This window comes from Schistocerca nitens, chromosome 7 (assembly GCF_023898315.1).
Source record: "Schistocerca nitens isolate TAMUIC-IGC-003100 chromosome 7, iqSchNite1.1, whole genome shotgun sequence".
NCBI lineage: Eukaryota > Metazoa > Arthropoda > Insecta > Orthoptera > Acrididae > Schistocerca > Schistocerca nitens.
In genome coordinates this window covers 464,123,172-464,141,989 of record NC_064620.1, presented here as the reverse complement: position 1 = coordinate 464,141,989, position 18,818 = coordinate 464,123,172, and positions in this window count along the sequence as shown.

The following is an 18,818-nucleotide window of genomic DNA, read 5'->3' as shown; positions in this document are numbered from 1 at the left end:
AAAGCATGTTTCGGTAGCAGTCGCCGTCCACAGTGACAGCAGCTATCTCATCATTTTAAAAGAAGTTGGGGCGGATCACTCCTCTTGCCCAGAACCCACACCACACAGTCGTGCTTTGTAGATGCATCTCATCTTCCACAGTCAGTCGAGAATTTTTGTTACGGTACCCCAAATTCTGCAGTTCTGCTTATTGACGTAGCCACTGATGGGGAACTGCGCTTCATTTGTGAAAATTCTTCTTCTTGTTATGTTCTCGTTCTCCACTTTTGGAGCCAAGACCCATTGAGCAAATCGATGTTCTCCGTGATCTGCAGGCTTCGACTCCTATGTAAGCTGAATCATATACGTGCACATTTTCAGATGTTTTGAAAGGATTTAATGCAGTGAACTCGATGATAAATTAAATTGTTGAGCTCATAGGGGATACACGTTTTCGGGGCTTAAGGTCACGCTGTCACGCACGACGGAAATGTTTTCTTGTGTTCGAACAGAAGCCGGCCGTCCTGTTTTCTTGAAGTTCGAAGCCGGCCGGTGTGGCCGTGCGGTTCTAGGCGCTTCAGTCTGGAACCGCGTGACCGCTACGGTCGCAGGTTCGAATCCTGCCTCGGGCATGGATGTGTGTGATGCCCTTAGGATAGTTAGGTTTAATTAGTTCTAGGTTCTAGGCGACTGATGACCTAAGTCGCATAGTGTTCAGAGCCATTTGAACCATTTTTGAAGTTCGAAACAGGACCCGTAGTCTCAAACTTTCGGATCAACTTCCGAACTGATGATTCAGTTGGAGCAGCATTACGTCCGAGTGTCACAAGCTATTTACGAACGGTCGCCGTGCGACTTTCACTGTTTTTGTAACAACTTATTATCACTTGGATACGTTGTTCAGTTGTCATCTGCTCTATGACAAAATAGACATAAACAACAATGTTCACAACACAAAAGCTATCAGGCTACTAATGGGAAGGATCGCAAATAACAAATACGAAAAAGCCACGACTACCATACGTCATATGACAAAAAGGCGCAAAATTCAAATTCGCCCTTACTTCCTGGACACTCGTTACATAGGAGGAAAGAACACTCTCGGAATTTTAACAGTAATCCGTACCGTGATGCATAACGCTTTCCTTTCCAGCGTCCGCTACTGGTGTTCACTGAGCATCTCTGTTATGGTTTCGCACTTACTTAACGAACTGTGCTGCTGTTCATTGTATCTGCTCTATTTTATCTATCAATCGTATCTGGTATGGAACCCAGACTGAGGAGTAAAGTTCAAGTACTGGGCGAACGACTTCCGTGCAAGCTACTTCCTTTGTTGACGGACTTCGTTTCCTCATAATTCTTCCAATGTATTTCAGTCTGGCATCTGCCTTGCCATCTGCCTTGCCCGCTGTTAGTTTTTTGTGGTCTTTCTACTTCAGACTGCTATATACGCACACTGCTCCACATTTTTGGAACTAAATGCTTCCGGGAATTGTTCTTGAATCGTGTAATCATACAATGAAGGGTCTTTATGATTGTTTATTGACAATATGTTACATTTGTTTACGGTGAAGGTCAATTGCCACCCCGTGCACCTAGAGTCGGCCCTCCACAGGTCTTCCGACATATCACTAATTTTTCTAGCATTGCGAATTATCCATATACAACATAATTAACGAAAAGTCTCGTGTAACTTCCGACCTTATCCACAACATCATATACGTGTATTTTTTTTATCTGTTTTTAGTCATCAATCTTCTGACTGGATTGATGCGGCCCGCCACAAATTCGTCTCCTGTGACAACCTCTCCATCTCAGAGTAGCACTTGCAACCTACGCCCTCAATTATTTGCTGGATGTATTCCAATCCTTGTCTTCCTCCACAGTTCCCTCTAGTACCATGGAAGTCATTCCGTCTTAACAAATGTCCTGTCATCCTGACACTCCTCCTTGTCAGTGTTTTCCACATATTCCTTTCCTCTCCGATTCTGTGCAGAGCCTCCTCATTCCTCACCTTGTCAGTCCACCTAATTTTCAACATTCGTCTGTAGCACCACATCTCAAATGCTTCGATTCTCTTCTGTTCAGGTTTTCCCACAGCCATTGTTTCACTGCCACACAATGCTGTACTCCAAATGTACATTCTCAGAAATTTCTTCCTGAAATTAAGGCCGATACTTGACACTAGTAGACTTTTCTTGGCCAGGAAAGCCATTTTGCCAGTGCTATTCCGCTTTTGATGTCCTCCGTTCTCCGTCCATTTTGCTGCCTAGGTAGCGTAATTCTTTACTTCACCTACTTTATGACCATCATTCCTGATGTTAATTTTCTCGCTGTTCTCATTTCTGCTACTTCTCACTACTTTCGTCTTTCTTCGATTTACTCTCAATCCATATTCTGTACTCATTAGACTGTCCATTCCATTCAGCGGATCATGTAATTCTTCTTCACTTTCACTCAGAAGAGCAAAACGGCAAGGTGTCGACAAATGTCTTGCCGGGACCAAATATTTATTGAACAGCATAATCTTGGTGTCTCCAACAAAACTTTTACGTTTTTGCTCAAAACTACAGGGTTAGCCTAAATGATTCATCGGATTTCAAAGGACTGTTTATTTATAGGTATTTGAAGTACATAGACAGGCAATACATAAGGGATAGGTACACTCAATAACTTTCTGGTACAATATACAAACGTTCATTGTGGGCGCCCTTGACACTCGACACACATCCAAACGGTAATTCAGTTCCGTCCGTACACTCACTAGCAAGTTTCCACCAGTGCCTGTCACAGATACGTTGATTCGTTCCTGCAATTCCTGCAGCGTTCAAACACGTGTCCGGCAGTCCTGGTTTAGGTTTTCTGTGATTTCCCTAAATCGCTTAAGACAAATTCCGGAATGGTTCCACTGAAAGAGCACGTTCGCTTTCCTTCTCCATTTTTCCCTAATCCGAGCTTGTGCTCCGTCTCTAATGATCTCGGTGCTGACGGGACGTTTAACACTAATCTCCTCCTTCCCCTCCTGCAGCGTTGTAGGCACTGGGGGTTCATAATATCTGTCCTTCACATAAACACACAGGAAGGTAACACATGGCGTGAGATCTTGCGACCTTGGGTAACGGAGGGGGTAGGAGTACTGCAACAGACAAACATCAACGAAACCAGTTCGCCCTATCCAGCGATTAGGCAGCTCTCTGTTACGAAACGTGCGGACAGGTTTACTCTAGTACGCTGAGTCCCGTCTTGTTGAAAGACGAAAGGCGAGAAGTCAGCAGACATTTGTGGCAACTGCCACATTTCGAGATACACAGAACCTGTCACCATGTGGACGATGAAGAAAAGGGATGGCACACGATAGTGTCGGATATGGCACGGAAGACGTTCACTTTAGGCGAATCTCTTTCCAGCTCTAGGCGGACATGCGACAGCCCGATACTGCACACTCTCTAACGTGACATCGCGATGTCATCATCATCTACCGTAGCTTCCTGCTTTCGGATGCAACGCTCCAGTCACAGGCATAGCGTCTGAAACGCAAACGACGCCGCGCAAAAACATTCCACGCTGTTTTCTGCGGAATGCCCAGTTCACGGCTTGGACGAACGGTTGGTTTTTGTGGGTTGTGCTCAAAGCTCTAAGATAGGTGGTCGTCCCGCGCCTTTGCCTTTACGCGGACAACCAGTATCACGAGACTGGCGAAACCAACGCAAAATACTGTGGTGACCAAGTGCAGCTATTCCGTTTTTGCGGACGAATGCACGCTGAACGCTCGTAACCAACGAACACCTCCCATATCTTAATACACAAGAGCTCGTCTTCTGCGTTGCCGCCATCTTGTAGAGTGCCGTCATAGGTCGGCCATATAGCGTACACGCGAACCACAAGGCGGACTGTTTAAACTTGGCGGGTGAGACGTGCTTGAATTGTGTTCGTGTCATCTCTTATTTAACATCCTGTTTTTGCCGTACTTCCACCTCGTTATGTTAGTTTCAATTACTTGTGTCACTGAGTTGCTGCTTTGCCTGCCCGTGAGCGGCAGTAGCAGCGCTTATCGATATAAGCCCTGCCGTATTATCTTCGATGGACTGCTTTTACTTCCCGGTCGTAGTGTGTCGACGAGTCAGCTGGAACGTGCCAGCAGTTAGTTGGGACCTGGCAGTGTTTGAGTTGACACGCGGCACAAGTTCAGTCGGGGCGCGGCAGCAGTGAGGTCCGGACCGCCATGACTCGCCCGACGCTTACCGACACACATGATTGGAGTGGCGACGACTTTGCTTGGTCGTCGGTAGGTCGTCTTGCCGACGACGTAAATTTGCCGGCGATCGCTTATGGGGTGCCTGTGTGTGCCGACTCGTGATTCGTCCCTGTTATTGTACAGTCACTGCCGTTAGCATTGTCTGGTTCTTCGTGCAAGTTTTCGTGAAACTGTGTGTAGTTTGTGTGATTATGATTGACAAGTTATTTTAAACGTCGTCGGCGTACTGGCTCTGAGGATTTGGTCGGTTGGCGTGGAGCAGTGAGAAAGAGGAGAAGAGCGGCGCGTTTCGTCACAGGGTTATTTGGTAACCGTGATAGCGTTACGGAGATGTTTAATACACTCAAGTGGCAGACTCTGCAAGAGAGGCGCTCTGCATCGCGGTGTAGCTTGCTCGCCAGGTTTCGAGAGGGTGCGTTTCTGGATGAATATATTGCTTCCCCCTACTTATACCTCCCGAGGAGATCACGAATGTAATATTAGGGAGATTAGAGCGCGCACGGAGGCTTTCAGACAGTCGTTCTTCCCGCGAACCATACGCGACTGGAACAGGAAAGGGAGGTAATGACAGTGGCACGTAAAGTGCCCTCCGCCACACACCGTTGGGTGGCTTGCGGAGTATAAATGTAGATGTAGATGTAGATGTAGAATTCTCGCCGGGGCGTAGTTTGCCGGGGCCCGCTGGCTGTCGGAGAGTGTGGCGCTGTTCACATTGCTACGAGGTCCGTGGCCCACCGACCCTCGACACGATAGTTGAGTTTTGATTTAACCTACCAGCAAGTCAAGACTGTTCACATTGTGTCGTTTGGCTGTTGGGATTTTCCCGCGAGCAACAACGTGGTTTTCAAGTTGGAAAATTCTAGCCACCCTCCGGTGAAGTTGTGCTGTATTTGGTTATTTGAATTGAAGTGCACCAGCGGAATCTTCTGCCTTGTGGGCGTTAACGTTCCGGTTACCTCCCTGGCCGTTGACGTAAATTTCGGACAGTGTAGCTTCCTCACCGTGTTGTTGCTGTCCAGCATTGTGTATAGTTTGATAGCTCCGTGTGTGATTGGTTGTGTGCGCCAATATCTTCTACGTTGTTCCGTTGAACTCCCTATTGTGCTCTGGTCGGGTGAAGTGGAAGTTATCTTGTCGGAGGGTCCGCTGACTGTCGGTCGTTTTTGTTGTCGTCGGATCGGGAATGGTTGGCTCGACTTACTGTCTCACCTAAACGAGCGTTAGTGTCTGAATTACCGGCCGACCCTCGAACATCTGCGCGCCCTTGTGTGGACTGCCTTTTTTTTAAAAAAAAATTGTTCTTGTTGTTAGTACTTGTATGGCTTCTAGCCGGTTTTGTGTTTTGAATTAGAGTTGTTTTACTCTTAAGGCCTTCAGCCTATGTTAAAGTACTGTTTCACGTAAGCCCTTTGCCATTTAAAAAAGTTTTTGAATTTTTAAGTCTTCGGTCTTCAGCCGATTTGAATTTAACTTGTTTGCTTCAACCTACTGAATTTTTAAGTCTTCGGCCTTCAGCCGGTTTGACTTTCAGTTGTTTGTTCTTGAGGCCTTCAGCCTAAATTAAAGAACTGTTTCACGTAAGGACTTTGGTATTCTGAAAAAATTAATGTTTTGGAGTTTTAAGTGTTCGGCCTTCAGCTGATTTGAATTTAACTTCAGCCTAACTAAAGAACTGTTTTAAGATAAGTCTTGCCTTTTAAATTTCTGATTACGCTTGTGTTTTAACTTACTGGCCTTCAGCCGTTTTTAAATTAAAGTGGCTATCAGCCATTAATTAAGCCCCAAAGATTAAAGCTGTGTGCTTAAAAAAATTTTTTTTGGGCTCTTGTAATGTCTGATCAAATAATAAAGTTGTGTATTAGAGTGTAACTGACCGCCCCTTATTTTGGCTCATTTCCACAATTTATCCCATCTGTCCTGTCCTGCAGGTTAAGCAGGGTATTTAAGCGAGTATACTTATTTTTTCATGCTCATCCGTTTTTATTCGTCGTGTACTTGTCAATAAAGAGTGCTTTGAAGCCGAATGAATCATTTAGCGTCTCCCTGTACATGACATGTTACAGACTATGGGTTCATTTTCGACTGTGAGATGTGAAACAAATCTCTCCAGTCACATTACGAAGCAGATACACTGCAGTAAATGCTATTACCAGGGGTAGTCAAAAATTTCGAACTGTCGCCTTGTTAGGTAACGAGTTGTCAGGATGTGCTAGGAGCATACAGAGATGTTACGCTAGTATGTCGCGAAGGATTTCCGGTCGACCCCAGGGCAGCACTTTACAGATGTGTTTTCCTCGTAAAAGCCGTTGCTGATCGGACAGGCAAATCTCCCCCGCCCACTGCCCCTTGCGAGGAGGAAGATTTTCAAACGGACAGCATAACCGCGGGACCGGACCGTGGCACGAAATCGTGACTCCTAAAATTACAAGTAATTTGCACAATTTTTGTTTAATATGAGAAAAGAGAAAAGATAATGATTTCTATGAAAGGAAGTCCGCCTCCGTAGCTAATTGGTCAGAGCAGCAGAATGCCATACGAGGGGCCTGTGAAATGGAACTGGTTAGCAAAGTCATGAGCTAGTTGCGCAGAAAATAATTATTTTTGTCAAACTGTAACACATTTATGTCCCAGGGTCTTTTTGTTTCTTCTCTGCCCTTTTTTTTAAAAGAGAATTTGGTACAGTACTAACCCTTGTATGAAATTATCAACAGACCCATGTACTGAGCTCGCTCATTACTGCCTTTATCTCAGTTTTAAATAAAAGCTTTCAGCTAAAAGAAAAAGGCAGAATTAAGAACATATAGCTCGTTTTAACGCAAATGGACTTCAGTGAATCTTTCAGTACTCAGTATGAGCTTACATAAACGTTCAACCAGATAAAACGTAAGACTCTAAGAGCATTCATTCCAAAACAGAAAATATTCACACAGTTCTGATAAGATTAAATTTACGTACGTCTGTTACACAGAGAGAACATTTAATTCTAAGAAACACATGAACCAAATTGGTGAATAAACTAGCTTCGGCAAGAACGAGCGAAATGGCGCCGTGCTGCTTGCACCTTACACGCTCGTCCAACCGCCAATAGGAGCCAGCATAATACAGAGAAGGAACCACGAAATACAGAGAGTAAGAAAACTGGGTTACCAGGGCGGCAATCACAGTTCACAATAGACACTGCGGAATTGCGGGAGCAAACCAGATGACAAAATTTTGCGTATCTTCCATACAGTTGACATTAAACGGTAACTGAAGTGGGACACGAATCCAGAAACTGAATGCTGACGGTAATGCCACAAACTGCCGTGTTTCCATCCACCAAGTGTCGCTACAGTGTCTTAACGGAAAGCAGTTGACTATTTAAACGTCCATCAACTGTCGCTACAGTGTCTTAACGGAAAGCGGTTGACTATTTAAACGGGCAGGCTCGGCCAGCGCTAAAGTACCCCATTGACTGCCACACCACCGGTGTCCACATAGCGATCGCGTAAAACATACAGGCTGACAATTATTAAACTATATAAAAAGAAACTTAAATTAATTGCAACCTACGGCGTCCACACACTTTATTCAACATGTAAACGTCACTACAGATATTCGGATTCGGGTTATGACATGTTCGCTATGCCTGCCATCATTGGCGATGATGTGGCGCAGACGAATAGCGAAATTCTGCATGACACACTGAAAAATGGTTCAAATGGCTCTGAGCACTATGGGACTCAACTGCTGAGGTCATAAGTCCCCTAGAACTTAGAACTACTTAAACCTAACTAACCTAAGGACAACACACACATCCATGCCCGAGGCAGGATCCGAACCTGCGACCGTAGCGGTCGCGCGGTTCCAGACTGTAGCGCCAGAACCGCTCGGCCACCAGCGGCCGGCGACACACTGAAGTTTCGGAACACCTATGTTGTTGATGACATCCGGAATGGCTGTTTTCAGTTCAGCAATGGGTTTGAGGTTATTGCTGTACACCTTGCTTTAATAAAGCCCCACAATAAGGAGCCGCATGTGTTCATATCCGGAGAATAAGGCGGCCAATCGAGGCCCATGCCAGAGGCCTCTGCGTACCCCAGAGGCAGAATGCAGTCGCAAAAGTTCTCCTCCAGGATATCAAACACTTTCCTGCTTCGATGGCGTCGAACTCCGTCTTGCATTAACCACATCTTGTCGAAATCAGAGTTACGTTAGGTAATGGGAATGAAATCGTCTTCAAAAACTTTGACGTGCCGTTCGGTAGTCACCGTGCCATAAGGAATATCGCACTGATTTTTGCGTGACTGGACACTGCACACCACACAGTCACCCGGTGAGCACAAAGGGTCTTTTCGATCGTCCCCCAAATGCGGCAATTTTGCTTATTTTGCTTATTGACGAATCCATCCAAATGAAAGTGGGTTTCGCTGCTAAACCAAACCATACAGCGCACAGTAATTACAATCATGCCCCGCGGTCAACCGTGCAGTTCGAATGTCCTAACGCAAACCCTTCAGAAGTTATCAAGATTTTATTTCATGTATTTCAATAATAGCCGCGCGGTACGTGCAGCAGCGAAATCAAGTATCTCTGACTGACTCCAGAATCAAATCGAATCGCAACACGGCTCAGCATGGGTTCGATTCCCGTTCGGGTCGGATATCTTCTCAGCTCCAAGACTGGATGTTGTCTTCATTATCGTTTCATCCTCATCGACACGGAAGTCACCGAAATGGCGCAAATAATAAGACTTGCACCAGCTGACCAGTCTGGCCAAAGGGAGGCTCTAGCCACACGCCAATCTCATTTCGTTATTAAAGGGAGACACATGTCTCTAGTAAAAGTAATAAAATACAGGGAGCGAAAGGCTATTTACAATTTGTACAGAAACCAGATGGCAGTTATAAGAGTCGAGGGACATGAAAGGGAAGCAGCGGTTGGGAAGGGAGTAAGACAGGGTTGTAGCCTCTCCCCGATGTTATTCAATCTGTATATTGAGCAAGCAGTAAAGGAAACAAAAGAAAAATTCGGAGTAGGTATTAAAATCCATGGAGAAGAAATAAAAACTTTGAGGTTCGCCGATGACATTGTAATTGTGTCACAGACAGCAAAGGACTTGGAAGAGCAGTTGAACGGAATGGATGGTGTCTTGAAGGGAGGATATAAGATGAACATCAACAAAAGCAAAACGAGGATAATGGAATGTAGTCGAATTAAGTCGGGTGATGTTGAGGGTATTAGATTAGGAAATGAGACACTTAAAGTAGTAAAGGAGTTTTGCTATTTGGGGAGCAAAATAACCGATGATGGTCGAAGTAGAGAGGATATAAAATGTAGACTGGCAATGGCAAGGAAAGCGTTTCTGAAGAAGAGAAATTTATTAACATCGAGTATAGATTTAAGTGTCAGGAAGTCATTTCTGAAAGTATTTGTATGGAGTGTAGCCATGTGTGGAAGTGAAACATGGACGGTAAATAGTTTGGACAAGAAGAAAATAGAAGCTTTCGAAATGTGGTGCTACAGAAGAATGCTGAAGATTAGATGGGTAGATCACATAACTAATGAGGAGGTACTGAATAGGATTGGGGAGAAGAGGAGTTTGTGGCACAACTTGACCAGAAGAAGGGATCGGTTGGTAGGACATGTTCTGAGGCATCAAGGGATCACCAATTTAGTATTGGAGGGCATCGTGGAGGGTAAAAATCGTAGGGGGAGACCAAGAGATGAATACACTAAGCAGATTCAGAAGGATATAGGTTGCAGTAGGTACTGGGAGATGAAGAGGCTTGCACAGGATAGAGTAGCATGGAGAGCTGCATCAAACCAGTCTCAGGACTGAAGACCACAACAGCAACAACAATAAGGGGAGGCGGCCTTCGTTGTGGGTGGGGGATTTGACGATTGCGTATTGGTTCATTTCGAAACCACACCGTGGAGTACAACATAGACGCCAGACTGCTAAAACGCGTGGTAAAGGTCTTCGCTCTTGTTTGCGACTCGATCGGATGTGCCCCAGGGGCTGCACAATATTAGCTGAATAAAATGTTCCTGGAACTGCTGTAGTACAAATGGATGAGTAATAATGTAGCACGTTAATTATTTGGTGGATGTCTTTCGGGTACAGATATTTAGTTATGGGAGTAGCATGTGAGTAAGTGTGAATGCGTTAGCATAAATGTAGGATGATGAAAACACAGTAGCCAAGAAAATTTTCAATAATCTTAATGCAAGCAAATTAAAAACCTTTTGGATGAAAGGAGGACAATATCTGCAACAGTTGAAAAAGTCAGAAGAAGATACTGAGGACAGAAAACAATTCAGAAATAAAATAAAAAACAAGAAGCACGAACTAGCTTCAACGAAAGAAACAAAAGGGAGAAATGGACAGACGATAAGAAGAAAGAAACGCAGTGAATTAATGAAGAGATTTTGGGAAGAAAAGAAAAGAAGACAACTCAGGCATGAAGAGACGTGAAGTAGGATAGGGAGAGAATGAGGGCACATGGACTACTTCTAGTATTTTTAACTCGTGAATAAAAGAGACTGGTCACAGTTATTTGTGAGCTTTGATTTATAACAGGCTTGCTCCTATAGAGTAACACACACTGCGCTAACTTATGAGATGCGGAGATAACCTAGATCAGGATCGAATCTGGATGGAGGATTGACGAACGTGTACACTGGCAAGTCTGAGCGTGATTTTTAGGCAGTTTTCCACGCATATTTAAGCAAATGCTGTGTTGGTGTCAATCACCGGCTCGGAAGGTACGATACACAAAGAGTTAAAACACAGCAACTCACAGAACGTAGCTTACACGATTCACAGACAGATGCCGCACATAAATTCCCTACGTAGCTAAACTGACAACTACGGCGCAATAAGGATATACAGTCACAAAATTAAAATGAAATGTCTCTGCCAAACTATGGAAAGACAGTAGATCCAGTACAACGATACCAACGCTACGATGTGAAAGAGATACTTGACACTAATAGGAATCAAGCTAAGGTGTAACCTAAAATGTTCGCTTTCGGATCGATTCACTTAGCTCGGAGAGAGTCGAACCCAGGATTATGCTCCTTGAGGGACGGGAAGGCAGCTGAGCGCTTAGAAATTCTGTACCCCAGTGCCGTCTCAAAATTGCCTAGAGTACCATATTTTACGGTTGCAAGACGCTACGGTTTATAAGAAGCACCTTAATTTCTAAGAATTAAAAAAATAACATTTTTACCCTTTTTGTTATTAGACTGCAAAGCCAGACTAAAAAAAAAACTTGGTTTATAAAACCGAACAGATCTTTAAAATTCATGAAAATCATCATCTTCTAGTTTTGGCCATTTTGAATTCAGTCCTCTATTTGCACATCTAGTCTTCCTCATTTTCTTCAGTTCATCTTTACTTGCCCGGCAATCGCGAATGGTTTTTTTCTGTTGGTGGAGGGCCGAAATGCCGCTCAGCTCCACTGTTCCCATGCTCTTCTGCATATGCTATCACTTTCAATTTATAGCTCGCATGAATATAAACACCTCTTATTTTTTTCTTTACGAAACTAGCTACTAACAACAATATAACACTGTTACGATAACATAAATCACTTTCAATTCAAGCTCACTGGCACCGTGGACTGCAATGTCGCATCATAGGCTAGACAGTGCTCTGGGCTGTGACAGCAGGACAGGAGAGAGGCGGTGTTAGCAAGCTCGTGAATCCCAGAAAAACATGTTCGTCACACGGTGCAGTGATGCTGCCAGTTGAATCCAATGTCGCCGGATAGCGGCAGCTTTCCCGCGGAATCGAATACATGGCCATTTTTAAGACTGGCGGGAATTTTAAATCAAATAGTAGACCTTTTTACATTAATTTCGATTATAAGGCGTACCTGAAATTTGGAGGCAATATTTCGAAGAAATAATGTGCCACTTATAGTCCGTAAAACATGGAAAATGATGGTGTTTTCTTAATCTACTACACGTAATACAAACTACAATACCCAGAAAATTTTCGATTGAAGTTGTGCTGCAAAGAAGCTTTTACTGGAGGACGGGAGGGGGATAGCCCCATAGCATAGCAATGGCCAACAAACGAAATACGTGTAGTTCTTCTAACAGGAAATATAGAACAATACGAGATAAAGTGGTATTTACGTAAAGAACAGCGAAAGATTGTCTAGGAAGTTTAAAAACTACGTCTGCTTGGGAAGCAATGATTAGAGACGACCTCGAAAGAGATGGAACCAACAAGTTCAAATCTGGAACGGACCTGTAAGCTAAATAGTGATCCGCTGATGACAATATTGAAGACGATTTCCGCTTACATACATCATTAAACAATCGTGTTAACGTTGTTATTCCTTGAAATGTGTCATGAAATAAATTATAGTAAGATGAACACATTGAAAGAACTATTGTCGAAAATGACAGTGCAGTCAGTGATGAGATTTGCACATAAAGACTTCAAAAAGTAAGTTACACATGTCATCTCACTCTAAGACCATTTCGCAAGTAGAGTGGCACGTTGTCAGAAGAGGGTACATGTCCCAGGTTTGCTAAAGACGGTGTTCTGCTGAGATACGGTTAGCATGTGCATCACTGTGCGCGACTGAAATGGTGCAGCAACTGGAAACGTACTCCAGAGCCGAAGCATGCTGGACAATACGATTTTGGGCAAAACGCAGTAGCAGACACAGATCCACCGTTAAGTTCTGGCGGTATATCAACAAAATGTAGTATGACGCCGAGCGGTACTTAAATGGTGCCAACAAACGTGAGTGATGATAAATGGGAAGTGCAGATCTTTGACCACGCGATTTCCGTCTTTTCGCCAAGCTGAAAGAAAGTCTGAGGGGAATATACTTTCCAATGACGAGGACGTTTACACAGCGTTCCTCAAATGGCTCCGTAAAAGAGCAGCAAATTTCTGTCCTAGAGGAACAGAATGGTTGGTAAAACGTACCAATATTGTTTACGAAAACTTGGTAACTATGTTGTAAAATAGTACCATGTATGTGTGTCACTTGGAGTCTAGTGCAGCTTTCAATAAAAGTTACTTGGCCGGCCATAATAGTTTGTAGCTTACTGGAAAAATACAGCATATTACCCTGCCTAATAAGGGGAATGAAAACTGTTGACATTCAAAACAGCCTCCAGTCGTCTCGGAAACGATAAACATAGGTCCTGCGCTTTTCATGGGAATCTTACACCATTTTTCCTGCAAAATAGTGGCAAGCTTAGCTAACTATGATGGAGGCGGATAGGGGTCACAGGACGCATTAAATAAATGTCGTTTGAATAGGGCCTTCCGTCGGGTAGATCGTTCGCCGGGTGCAAGTCTTTTCATTTGACGCCACTTCGGCGACTTGCGAGTCGATGGGGATGAAATGTTGATGAACAGGACAACACAACACCCAGTCCCTGAGCGGAGAAAATCTCCGACCCATCCGTGAATCGAACCCGGGCCCTTAGGATTGACATTCTGTCGTGCTGACAATTTTTTTTTATTTATTTAATCGGCTCTCAGCTACGGGGGGCCGACACAAACCGCATTGAAACCTGGTGACAATGGTGGCCAGAGGCGATGCGACAGTTCATCCTAGTGCTCTCGAAACCAGCCCTGGCCGATGAGAGATATGAGAACAAGTCCCTGTCGTCTTGGACCACAGTAGCACAATTAGGGAACAAACAGGTTACCGTGGAATGGGCTTATCAGCTACAATGGTCCCATAACCCCAGGCAGTAATCCGACAGTGTAAAGTAACCTCGGTGCCTATGGAATATGCAGCCCAAATCATCCCCCATACGCCGCCATATTTTGCTCGTGGGACGCAGATTTCAATAGAAGTGGGAAACGATGTGAAACAAGACCCGTTCGACCACATGACATTTTTCCATTGCCCCAGGTTTTATGGCTTCGGCACTACGTATTTTTGTTACGAGTGTTTACATCACTGATGAGTGATTTTGGATTTCTAGTTCGTCCTACAGTTCTCTGCTTGTATTTCGGCACTGAAGGGGCTTGCGAGTATAAGATTCTGTCCTGTAATGATTGTTCACAGCTTTTTTTTCGAAAATTCGCTTTTGCCATTTGACTGCATATGTGTTTTCGGCCTTAGCCCCATTTTCAAAATTGTCTGACTTGTTTTTGACATCGTAACACCTGAAAAACGCCTAAGATCGTAATCTAGATAGCGAAATACACACATTATATGCATTTATATCAGGGAAAAATCTTTGCACGAATTTTACATGACTGTGGTACCAGAAAAGAAAACATCATTAATCACTTTTGTAGCTGTTGTCCTCTTATTTTTGGTCACAACCATCTTCAATGACAATCTGCAACAACTACTCGACAAATAGATTCGTACTCGTTGTGATTTAACGGATGATGCTTTTTCGTTTTGAGTGCATGCGATATAAATCTTCGATATGGTGCCTCTTGAAACACGGTTACGGAAGCACCCACCACACGACCACCAACAACTTGCCCCGGTTGTAATTCACTTAGCACTGACACAATGCACTCACAACTACACAGAACACTGATCAGACCACTATTGACACTCGCAACGTGCTGAGAAGACTGCAGAGGTGCCATTCGTGGACAAGTACAACAGCGCGACCGGCACGCTTGGCTGGTGGCTGTATTTATGTTTAAGCATGCATTTCTCGCTGTGTTGCCATCTTTTTTGTCTAATACTTTTACTTTTTGAAGTCTCCTCGTACCTGGGGCTGTTGATGATAACTACTCGAAAAGAAATATGTGGAAGTGTTAAAATTCAATGGAACGCTATTGGCAAGTCAAATAGCGTTTTACGCAAAAAGGTTTCAAATGAAATATTTTCAGTCACTGCATATTACCTGTCTGGAGTTTTGGCAGTGATGCGTAAACTTCTTAATCCGAAAACTATTCAAAAACTGACGTCTGAGTAGCGAGTAATGAACTGATGCATGTTTGGAATTATTATAAGAAACAGAAAATAAACAAATGGAAGAGGAAACAGATGGGTTATTACTAATGTGTAAATGTAACTTTAATTGCAAACTGAGGTTAGCTGAATGGCAGCCAGTCCAGGAAGATGGATGATAATTGAACCAAAGAATTTGCTTCACTGAATTCCAAGAGATAAGAAAAGAGGACGACCAAGTGGAAGATGAGGTGGTTCTGCAACAGTGGAGAGGAAAGATTCGGTAAATGAATCATTTAAATGTCCGCCGTCCAGCGATGCGCACGTGGATAAAGACTGTATTAACGGGGCACGGCGCTCTGTTCTCATCCTAGTGCTAGCAAAGGTCAGTCAATAGCCTCCTGCTAGACCCATGTTGTGGAGCCGCTGCCGGCCGAAGTGCGACAGTGTAGTCTCAACATCTCAACATCTGCAATCTGAGACACAAGCACACGGCACATGACGATCGAGTCATGCGTCTTACTCTGTACACACATAAACAGATGTATTGAGATATGAATTAGGCTTTAATTTTTCTGTGGGGCCAAGAGCCCGGAATTAAATTCAAAATAGTTCTCATCATTTGGTTCTATTCAAGGTTATCGAGAGGGGTTGCTCCTTTTGCAAGCCAAGTTTCACATGAGAAAATCCTCTCCGCAACTTAGAATACAGTTCAGGTGTGTGGATCACATACCACATAGAACTGACAGGAGTATCAGAACGCATACAAAGAAGGTCAGCAGGAGTGGTCACAGGTTTGTTTGACGAGTGCTAGGCAGTTGTCATCGGGGGCATTTGCGATCGGCACAGTTTGTCTGGCGTCCCTTTAGCCAGGTAGTTTGAGCAGCGATCCATCAGGCGAGGGCGGCCCTTTCTTGTATTCGCCGTGTCCGCTTTCAAGCTGCCGTCTCCGCGTATTACCCGACATAGCCAGTACGTTAGTTGCTATGCCTGATAGTCCAAAAAACAATAAGAAGAAATGACTACGTGAATTGTTGAAAAGAATAACGATACACTGCACGTAAATTTACTAAAATTCGATATCCCCTGTGGCCAAAAATTCATTAATAACGTGTTCCGGGACAACGGTCAAAACAGAGAAAGAAAATATGGTCACTTTGAACGTTATAACGCAAACCGTTCAGAAGTTATGATAATTTCATTTTATATAGGTCAATAATAGTCGCCCTGTATCTCAGATAACTGCGTAGTTTCTTCTCGAGCTGCCCTCCTCGCCCTCTCCACCTGCTTCTTCATTCCCAGAGCTGCAACATCAGGTGATCCAGAGAGATGTTCTGATACGTTAAACAATTCTACGTTCTACATTTACATATATATGCCCCTAGCCACCAAGCGGTGTGTAGCGGAGGGTACAATTCGCGCCAAAGTTATATCGCCCCCCCCCCCCCATCCACCCCTCTGTTCCACTCGCGGTCCGCGCGAGGGAAAAACGACTCTCTGAACGCCTCACTTCGAGCTCTTATTTCCCTTATCTTTGAATGGTGATCATTGCGGTATTTGAAAGTTGGGGGTACTAATATATGCTCTACATCCTCGGTGAAGATCGGATTTCGGAATTCAGTGAGCAGCCCCTTCCGTTTAGCGCGTCGTCTATCTGCAAGTGTGTCCCACTTCAGACTTTCAATGAGATTTGTAATGCTCTCGTGATGGTTAAATGTACCAGTCACAAATCTTGCAACTTTCCTTTGGACCTTCTCAATCTCTTGAATCAGACCCAACTGGTAAGGGTCCCATACAGACGAACAATGCTCTAAGACTGGATGAACTGAAGTATTTTAAGCAATTTCCTTTGTTGAAGGACTGCATCGCTTCAAGATTCTACCAGTAAACCGCAATCTAGAGTTCGCCTTACCCGTTACTTGTGCAATCAGATCTATCCATTTGAGATCATTTGTAATAGTCACACCCAGATACTTGATGGATGTTACCGTTTCCAAGGACTGGGCATTTATTTTGTACTCATACATTAATGGGGACTTTCGCTTTGTTATTCGCAGTAGGTTACAGTTACTAATATTGAGAGATAACTGCCAGTTATTACACCACGCATTTATTTTCTGCAAATCCTCATTGATTTGTTCACAACTTCCGTGTGATACTACTTTCCTGTAGATTACAGCATCATCGGCAAACAGCCTAGTGCCACTGTCAATAACATCAATCAGATCGTTCATGTAAATCGTGAAAAGCAGCGGACCTATTACGCTGCCCTGAGGCACACCTGAAGTTAGACTTGTTTTTGTTGATGTCACCCCATTCAGGACGACATACTGCTCTCTGTCTGTTAGAAAACTTTCTATCTAACCGCTTATGTCATCGGATAGACCGTAAGCGCGTACTTTTTGGAGCAAGCGACAATGCGGAACTGAGTCGAACGCCTTTCGAAAGTCGAGGAATATGGCATCAACCTGGGAGCCAGTATCTAGAACCTGTTGTATATCATGCACAAAGAGGACCAGCTGCGTCTCGCATGACTGCTGTTTCCTTAAACCGTGCTGGTTTCCGCAGATGAGCTTCTCAGAGTCTGGAAAGGTCATTATGTCTCAACACAAAATATGTTCCATGATGCTACAACAAATCAACGTCAGTGAAATTCGGCGATAATTATGTGCATCCGTTTTTCTACCCTTTTTATTGATTGCTGGACCTTCTTCCAGTCCCGTGGAACTTTTTGCGGTTCCAATGATCTCTGACAGATGATGGATAAGAATGGTGCTATATTTGTTGCATAGTCAACATATAATCTTACAGGGATACCGTCTGGGCCAGACGGCTTCCTGGTGTCTAAGGATCTTAACTGTTTTACAATCCCAGATCCACTAACCACTATGTCAACCATCCTCGCGTTTGTTCGCCAATTGAAAGGGGGATGGTGCTGCAGTCCTCTACAGTAAACGAGTTTTTGAAAGCTAGGTTTAGAATTTCGAATGCCGATGATGCTGTAGTCTACAGGAAAGTAGTATCACACGAAAGTTGTGAACAAATCAATGAGGATTTGCAGAAAATAAATGCGTGGTGTAATGACTGGCAGTTATCTCTCAATATTAGTAAGTGTTTATCATCATCCGTTACATTACCTGTACTGTCAGCAAGAGAAGGTATTGAATTACTTGTAGCGTTCGTAGATTTTACGTACGACCAAAATATTTTGGGTTTATTTTTAGAACCGGCAGATAAAATATTGCTTTCAAATTCACTAAAATAATCTCTCATTGACCTTTTGACCTTTTGACATCTGCTCTGATTTCGCACAATTTCGGTTTGTCAGCAGGGCAGTGACTACGTTAAAAACAACTATGCAAAATTCTCGGCTTTCTCAGCAACTTCCTAATATGTTTGTTGTACCAAGGTGGATCCCTTCCCTCCCCTATAATTTTGGTAGGCACATACTTCTCTAGCACATGGTGGGAAATACCTCTAACTTCAGAGCAAAGATGCCCAATATCTTTGTGTCCCGCTGTGAATGCTTGGAGCTGACTATGAAGATATTCATTAATGACACTTTTATTTGCTTTTCCAAACAAGATAACTCTACGCTGTTTCTTTGGTTTTTTTGCACCTTCCATTGACATAGAAGCCACAACGACATTACGGTCGCTAAAACCTTCTTCTAGATTAACCTCCTCAAAAAGATCAGG